General features: G+C 47.2%; 1 long non-coding RNA gene across 1 annotated transcript; it reads left to right on the top strand.

Annotated features, from left to right (window-relative positions):
* The first annotated feature begins 253 nt into the window (after positions 1 to 253).
* LOC309363685 lies at positions 254 to 7,953 on the top strand. The gene is made up of 3 exons (XR_014165538.1): positions 254 to 289; positions 1,205 to 1,313; positions 7,655 to 7,953. It is a non-coding gene; the product is annotated as an uncharacterized lncRNA (long non-coding RNA).
* The last annotated feature ends 439 nt before the right edge of the window (positions 7,954 to 8,392 follow it).

Genomic DNA, 8,392 nt, shown 5'->3' with positions numbered 1-8,392 from the left:
TTTTGCTGGGTTTTCCACCGCACTTTTAAAACTTGGGATGAGCCTGGAAAAGGGAGACTGAGATTGCAATAGGTGTGGTTGAGGTCACCAGGTGATGAGGAGAACAAAACCACACCTTTTAGCAGTCTGTGCAAAACCCAAGCATTCTCCCCCGCCCCATTTAACAGGTTGTCTAACTGGAAAGAAAACGACAGTTTAGTTCAAGAACTCCTAGGATGCGACCATTCTTATCTCTTCTTCTCCTTACCGTCCACCACTATTACGTTCACTTTGCCTTATCATGAAGCGGGTATGCATTTTTCTTTTATTCCTGTTCTTAAAACAACTGGAGATAATTGAATTTTCAGCAGGGGGCGTAGAAATCTTGACGGCGAGGATCGAAATAATCTCACTTGTCATTTTCTCAGCAAAGCTAAGTGTTGCTTCTCCTGGGTGGAGATGTTGACAACTTCTACACTCCGTGTTATGAAGGAGGTTGGGGTTTTTTCTCTCTGTCTCTCCCTTTCCACAGCAGAAGCCTAATTTCCTGCGATTCTTGGAGAGCCCAGGCAGGAAGAGAGGTCAGGAAACTCACTACCCACACAGCTCAGGCAGTGATTAAGAGTGGACACATTTCCTTCCTTTTCCTCCACTACCATTGGAAAGATTTTTGTGTTCCCATGTTTGGGAATTTCTGCATTCCTCCCTCACACATAACACACAATTAATTATGTGAAAGATTTTTTTGTTTTGTTTTTCAGCACCTCCCACACACAATGAATGTTGCGCATCAAATCCTCTTCCCATGCAGTTTTTGTTCCTTTTGCTGCTGTTTGGTCTCTCAAAACAGGATATGGCTGAGTGAAGAGGATCTGACAGTTTCATGGCACTTGTTTCACTTCACAGGCCAAGGTCTCTGCTTCCACCCCTGCCATTCCTAGCGTTTAAAACACCTCTGCTTAGCGGGCGTGAGGGGCACGGAGGACGGGCCTGCCTCAAATAAACTGCACCCTGGCATGTTGGCATGTTCAGCTTCCAGATGTCCTCGCCAGCCCTGCTTTCCTGCACACTCAGTGTCAGTGGCCTGCCCCCTAGTTTGAGGGCAATTCTTCTCCAATTCAGAACGTGGTGTTGTGGCAACACCAGAGTGGAAATCACTGTTCACGGCGGGCTCCCACAGCCTCCAGATGCGAGATTGCAGCATGTTTTCTGTTTCTCATTACAGTGCAGCCAGCTTGGACACTTTCCCCTAACCAACTGGAAATCCCCAAAGGGCTGGAGAGCACTTTAACAGCTGAAGCAAAGCTCCACAGGAAATGGACTCCATGTGTTAGGTCAGTCCTTTCACAGAGTATGGAAAGAGGGCAAGTTTCTCTTCCCATGTTCTCCTTCAGTGACCTCAATCTGCGTCCTCCATTCTTTGTGGTCTCCCTCAGCTGCACAGCTTTCTCTCTCTCTTTCTCTCTCTCTTTTGCTGAGTCCCCATTTCCTTTTTCTCAGAAGACTGGTTACTAAACAGTTATTGAGAGCGTCCGCTCTCCAGTTATTTTCAACTGCAACAGCTATTAACCCCTGGTGTGCCACCCTCTCACACAACCTAACACACTGGCACACCCTTAGGCTGCTTCCGACCTCTGAAGGAGTCATTACTCAGAGACGACCCATTAAAATGAATGGCTATGTGAAATAATTGGGATCAATTCATGTCGGCGTGTCTATGCTGGGCTCAACTGTGCTGGGCTCACACTTTGCACCTAGAAAACACGGGTCCAAGAGGTTTGCTGCTTGTCCTGGGCTTTCCTAGGCGTGGGTCCAGGCGATTTTTGCTTTCCCCAGTGAAACACGCTGTTTGTTGGTGAATTGGAACAGTGATCGGTGGGAAACGTGATTGCTGTCTGGTCCAATTCAGCGGTAAAATCGTGTTTCCTTGGACAGCTTAAGCCAAGGTGTGGACAAGCCCTTTCTTGGGCCTTTGCAAGGTGGAGATAGCCCAGCTACCCATGAGGTGGGAGAGAGCCATGGCTGGTTCTTGTAATCCTCCCTTGCTGGTGTCATGGCCTGGGAATCCGATTCAGAGGCTGAACCGGAGGAATCCCAGCCTGCACAGGAGTCCCCGCCTCCAGGGCCGGCTGAACTGGGGCAGGGCCTTGATTCTGAAGTGCCTGCACCTGTGCCGGATCCTCAGGAGCAGGCACCAGGTGAATCCACTCTGGCTCCAGAGGTGGTTGAGGACTCAGTGCCTACAGGTGAGTCTCCCCCTGGGCCCAGTAACCCTTCAGCCTCTCCTGAACTGCAGAGGCTCAGGGCAGAGAGGCGAAGGGAACTGGTTTCTCCCAGGAGGAGTGATCGCCTTAAGGCCAGGAGAGGCGGGTCTCCTGGGGGCCGGGACTGCTCCTGGCCTCAGAGAAGATAAAGGCCAGTCAGCCCGGTCCCAGGTTGCGGGAGCAACGTCATTGTTGAGTACCTGTTCCTGCCCGGACCCAGACCTGACCCTCCAGTGTTCCTGTCCCCGCCCGGCTTCCTGCTTCGGACCTCACCCCGCTCCTTGTGAACTGTTTCCAGGCTAGTGACCCAGGACCGGACTTTGACTACGCCAACGGTAACCTTCCCCCCAGGACCAGCACAGCTGCCCTCCCACTTTTATTTCAAAGCATCGGCAGCCATTTCCTAATTTGATGGGAGGATAATTTGATTGGGGAATGAGTGTTGTGCGGAGGGAAGTGTTTCTAATCGTCCTTCTGCACCCAATGTCAAGTGTAAATAACCCTTCTCACCACCCGCCCCAATCCAGCCTCAGCGCTGCCAGCTGCTTCTCTGCTTGGTCATTTGCCTTCCATCTCCACCTGGTGGCTGTTTTGTATAGGACCAGAAACAAATGGGCAAATGACTAGAGCAGGGGTAAGCAACCTAAGGACGTGAGTGGCACTGTGGCTTAAACCACAGAACCCAGGACTTGCCAATCAGAAGGTCGGCGGTTCGAATCCCCGTGACGGGGTGAGCTCCCATTGTTCGGTGCCTGCTCCTGCCAACCTAGCAGTTCGAAAGCACACCAAAAATGCAAGTAGATAAATAGGTACCACTCTGGCGGAAAGGTAAACGGCGTTTCCATGTGCTGCTCTGGTTCGCAGCTTAGTCATGCTGGCCACATGACCCGGAAGCTGCACGCCGGCCTCCTCGGCCAGTAAAGCAAGATGAGCGCCGCAACCCCAGAGTCAGCCACGACTGGACCTAATGGTCAGGGGTCCCTTTACCTAGGCAACCTAAGGCCCGGGGGCCGGATGTGGCCCAATCGCCTTCTCAATCCGGCCCGCGGACGATCAAGGAATCAGCGTGTTTTTTACATGAGTAGAATGTGTGCTTTTATTTAAAATGCATCTCTGGGTTATTTGTGGGGCATAGGAATTTGTTCATTTTTTTCCCTTCAAAATATAGTCTGGACCACCACATGGTCTGACGGATGGTGGACTGGCCCATGGCTGAAAAAGGTTGCTGACCCCTGGGCTAGAGCATCTTTGGTGACACGGCAAATGCCTCGTTGCTCTCTGCAGATGCAGCAGCAAGGCGGTACCAGGTTCCACCAGAGGCTGGGTAATAAAGTGAGCAGTAGTGCTGGAAATGGACTGCAAGGAGCTCCCACTATCAGTGGTGGTGCTGCTGCAGTTTCCAGCACTGCTGCTATTCTGCTAGATTTTATATATATATATATATATATATATGCAGGTTTTGGTGTCCTCGGGTGTCTTCCCGTGTAAAAGTTGGGGTGTCTAGGCGACGTTTCGACGAGGTCTCACTCGTCATCTTCAGGCTGGTGCTTTCGGCTTCTTGTTACTGGAACAGAGCAGGATCTCAGTGTTTGAGTTCCTATAAATACTGTTGAGGGGGTGTGGTGTATAGCCTCCAATGTTCTGGGCAGAGAGGAAGTTCCCAGGCTAGTGTGCCTTTTCTTCTTTTGTTCCTTAATTACTTGAGGGATATCTTGAGTGATTTCTTGAGTGATATCCTGAGTACCACTTAGGTGGGTCATTAGGTGTGGATTAGTTGCTAAAGTCTTTGTGTCTTGACCTCTTGAACTTTGTGAAGAGTTTTTCTGAGAAGATGGCTGTACTGCACTTAGTTGTGCTCTGGCTTGGCTTCGTGTATAGGGGCGAGCTGTGGTTTTGTGGCCTGTGTCAGCCAGATCTGTGTAGGGATTGCAGGGGGGTGCAGCATCCGGAGGTGCCACCATGGTTTGGCTACTGGATGGTGTCTGTAATTTATCTGTGGAGAGGGTCTGGGTTTGGGTCTGGTGTGGTTGATTGGTGATGGCGTTCTGTGTACCTCTGGATCTGGTGTCAGTTTTTGTGGGGAGGGCTAATTTCCAGATGTCTGGCAAGCGGGATGTGTCGTCACGCTTGTTCATGTTGTGAGGGTGTTTCTCTATCTCGATGGCTTCCATGATTATTCTCTTGTGGTGATGTTCCATGTTAAAGAGCAATTTGGAATCTGCAAAATTAATTTCGTGTCCTGTTTCTTTCATGTGTTGGAAAAGAGAGGAAGTTTTTTCTTCTTTTTTGACGGCATTCTTGTGTTCTGCGATACGTGCATTTATTCGTCTGTTTGTTTGTCCAATGTACGTGGCTGGGCAGACTTTGCAGGGTATTTCATAGACCCCTTGGTTTTCCAACTGGATTTTATCCTTGGGGTTTCTGAGGATATTGGCTATTTTTTGGTTGGTGCAAAAGGCTGTTTTGATATTGTGTTTATGGAGGATTTTGCTAATTTTATCTGTAGTGCCCTTGATATAAGGAAGGAGGGCCAAGCCATTGTTTTCTTCTGTGTCTTGGTTTTTGGGGGGTGTTTCTTTTTGGATTAGCTTCGTAACCCTGTTTTGCTGGTAATCTACGAAAGCACATATATATATATATATATATATATATATATATATATATATATATATATATATATGGGACGTGGGTGGTGCTGTGGGTTAAACCACAGAGCCTAGGGCTTGCCGATCAGAAGGTCGACGGTTCGAATCCCTGCGATGGAGTGAGCTCCCATTGCTCGGTCCCTGCTCCTGCCAACCTAGCAGTTCAAAAGCACGTTAAAGTGCAAATAGATAAATAGGTACCGCTCCAGCGTTTCTGTGTGCTGCTCTGGTTCACCAGAAGTGGCTTAGTCATGCTGGCCACATGACCTGGAAGCTGTACGCCAGCTCCCTCGGCCAATAAAGTGAGATGAGCGCCGCAACCCCAGAGTCGGTCACGACTGGACCTAATGGTCAGGGGTCCCTTTACCTTTACATATATATATATAAATAAAATATTATTATTATTTATATATATATATATATATTCTTCAGACCACAGACTCCTAGGTAAATCAGTCCTGTGACTGTATTCAGATTATAAGCTATTTTTTAATGTTGTGAACTGCCTTGAGGTCTACAGATGAAGGGTGATGTAAAAATTTGTTTGTTTATATTAACTATTAATTAATAATAATAATAATTAATAATAACTATTGGTGGGCAAAGGTGTCAATGTTGCATCTCTGGGTTTTCTATTTCCCCACCCTCAAATTCAGTTCTCCACATTTGCATTAATCTTCATTAAAATTGGTCAGCATCTTCGAACAAATGTTTCCCCACCGAACATATTTTTGTATGGCACTTTTGGCTAATATACACATTTTTGCAAGCAGTTTTCCCTACTATGATGCATGTTAATGACACACACCCCACTAATACAAGCATTTTAATGAACACTTTACCCTATTATATGCTTTTATGTATCCATTGCTTGGCTAGAAAACCACACTGCAAAGTTCAGAGAAATACAGGTTTTTAAGAGTGGCCCTGCAGCCCATGGCAGTCATGGTCCAGCAACAATCAGAGGACAACAGGTGCCGTGCCATGTTTCAGCTGACGCATGCATGCGCCACAACAGGCATAATCTCAGAAAGGGTCTTCCTTTCTCTGTGAGAGAGAAGAAGAATGCCTGTTTTATTTTTATTTTTATAAATAATATTTATTAAAGTTTCCAAAAAAATTACAAAAATGAGGAAAAAAGAAAGAAAAACAATAAAAAAAGAAGACAGAAAATACAAAATACAGGAAAGTAAAAACAATTAAAAACATTTCCATCTTTCCATGTCTTGTCTTTCATTTACTTGTTTCCCTGACCTCCTCACACCTCCCTTTTTTGTATTCTAGTTCAATTAAATATTTCAGCAAATCCTTTCCAGCTTGGTTTTTATCCTAATCATTTATCTTAGTGTACTATAATTTTACATTCTCGTTTCACCAATTAAAAAATCATTTTTTACCTAATCTTTTATATCGTTTCTGCTAAAACCACATTACTTCATTCCAACATCCTTCTAACATTCCTGGAACTTACAATGTTTCTGAAGAATGCCTGTTTTAAGCCTGCAATTTGTCTCTTTTTTTTTTCTTTTTGGCACAGATCTCAAGCAGAATTCAAATCTTCTGGCCTATCACCGTATTTTTCGCTCCATAAGACGCACCTAGTGCATTCTTTAAAGGGAGCGCTGAGCAGAGCCTGTATGCATCCCAGGCTCTGCTCACCGCTCCCTTTCACGAGCTGCGTGGAGCGTGTGTGTGGCGCTTGCAGCCCCGGAAAAGCCCCCAAGAGCCGCGCACATGCTCTGTGCAGCTCTTTAAAGGGAGCACGGCTCATGGGGGCTTTTCCGGGAAATGGGGGAAGGGACTGAGGGGCTGCCCTCTGTCCCTTCCCCCACCTACCGGAAAAGCCAGCAAGAGCCACGCGGACTGACGGACCGCCTCAGTCCCTTCTCCCTCCTTGGGGAAAAGCCCCCAAGAGCCACACACACACTCCACGCGGCTTTTTAAAGGGAGTGCTGAGCAGAGCCTCCCGTCTGCATTCGCTCCATAAGATGCACACACATTTCCCCTTACAGTGGTGCCCCGCAAGACGAATGCCTCGCAAGACGGAAAACCCGCTAGACGAAAGGGTTTTCCGTTTTGGAGGTGCTTCGCAAAACGAATTTCCTATGGGCTTGCTTCGCGAGATGAAAATGTATTGCGAGTTCCTGCGGGGGTTTTCCCCTTCCCCCCTTTTTCCCAAGCTACTAAGCCGCTTAACAGCTGATCCGCTAAGCCTCTTAACAGCTGATCCGCTAAGCCGCTTATCAGCTGATCCGCTAAGCCGCTTATCAGCTGATCCACTAAGCCGCTTAACAGCTGATCCGCTAAGCCGCTTAACAGCTGGTCCGCTAAGCCGCTTAAAAGCTGATCCGCTAAGCCGCTTAACAGCTCATCCGCTAAGCCGCTTAACAGCTCATCCGCTAAGCCGCTTATCAGCTCATCCGCTAAGCCGCTAAGCCACTAATAACGCTAAGCCGATAATGGGCTTGCTTCGCAAGACGAAAAAACCGCAAGACGAAGAGACTCGCGGAACAGATTCTTTTCGTCTTGCGAGGCACCACTGTACTTTTTAGGAGGGAAAAAGTGCATCTTACAGAGCGAAAAATACGGTAACTGAGAGAAGCTCTTTTTAAGTCCCTCAAACTTATTTTAATCAGCCGATTGTTCAGCCCTAGCAAATTTGGACTGAGTTGGTGTGATTTATTCCGTTTCTTCCACTAAGCCTGGGGTGAGGCACAGAATTATGCACATGCTAATGGCAGGCTCTGTGTTAACTCTTATTGATAGCTCTGCCAATGGGGCCCATGAGGAAGATTTGGGGGAAGGAACTATGAAGCGTGAGAAAACAGCCGTCTTGTGAGACCTGTAGACATCCTTCCACTACCAAGCTGGAGCTTGTGGGTATGGCAGCATAGCAGAACGCCTGAGCTGTGGACCAGATAATTTCTGTTCACAAGGAGTGCATAAGCTGTCCTAAATGAAGTGAGAGACTTGTTGCACCTACCTAAAACACCTGGGGGGCACCAGGTTGGGGAGTGCTAATCTACTATGACTCACAGAAGCTCACAAGGGCTTCTGAGACGGGTTCCCCCCATCCCTACCTTAATAATAATAATAATAACAAATTTTATTTGTATCCCACTCTCCCCAGCCAAAGCCAGGCTCAGAGCGGCTAACATCATATAAATAAGACAATATGCATAATGCAATATACAATATGCAAATAAAATAACATTCAACATTCATTAAAATAATATAGAATAATATTAAATATCCGCATTTCAAAATTAAACAGAAATCCACTCAACAATTACAATAAGTAATTTCTAAACTCCAATCAAGGGGACGCAGGTGGCGCTGTGGGTTAAAGCCTCAGCGCCTAGGACTTGCTGATCGAAAGGTCGGCGGTTCGAATCCCTGCGGCGGGGTGCGCTCCCGCTGCTCGGTCCCAGCTCCTGCCAACCTAGCAGTTCGAAAGCACCCCCAGGTGCAAGTAGATAAATAGGGACCGCTTACCAGCGGGAA

This window comes from Podarcis melisellensis (assembly GCF_964234715.1).
Source record: "Podarcis melisellensis genome assembly, chromosome: 1".
NCBI classification, from domain to species: domain Eukaryota; kingdom Metazoa; phylum Chordata; class Lepidosauria; order Squamata; family Lacertidae; genus Podarcis; species Podarcis melisellensis.
The sequence above is the reverse complement of the archived record's forward strand: the minus strand, read 5'-3'. Positions and strand labels throughout refer to the sequence as shown.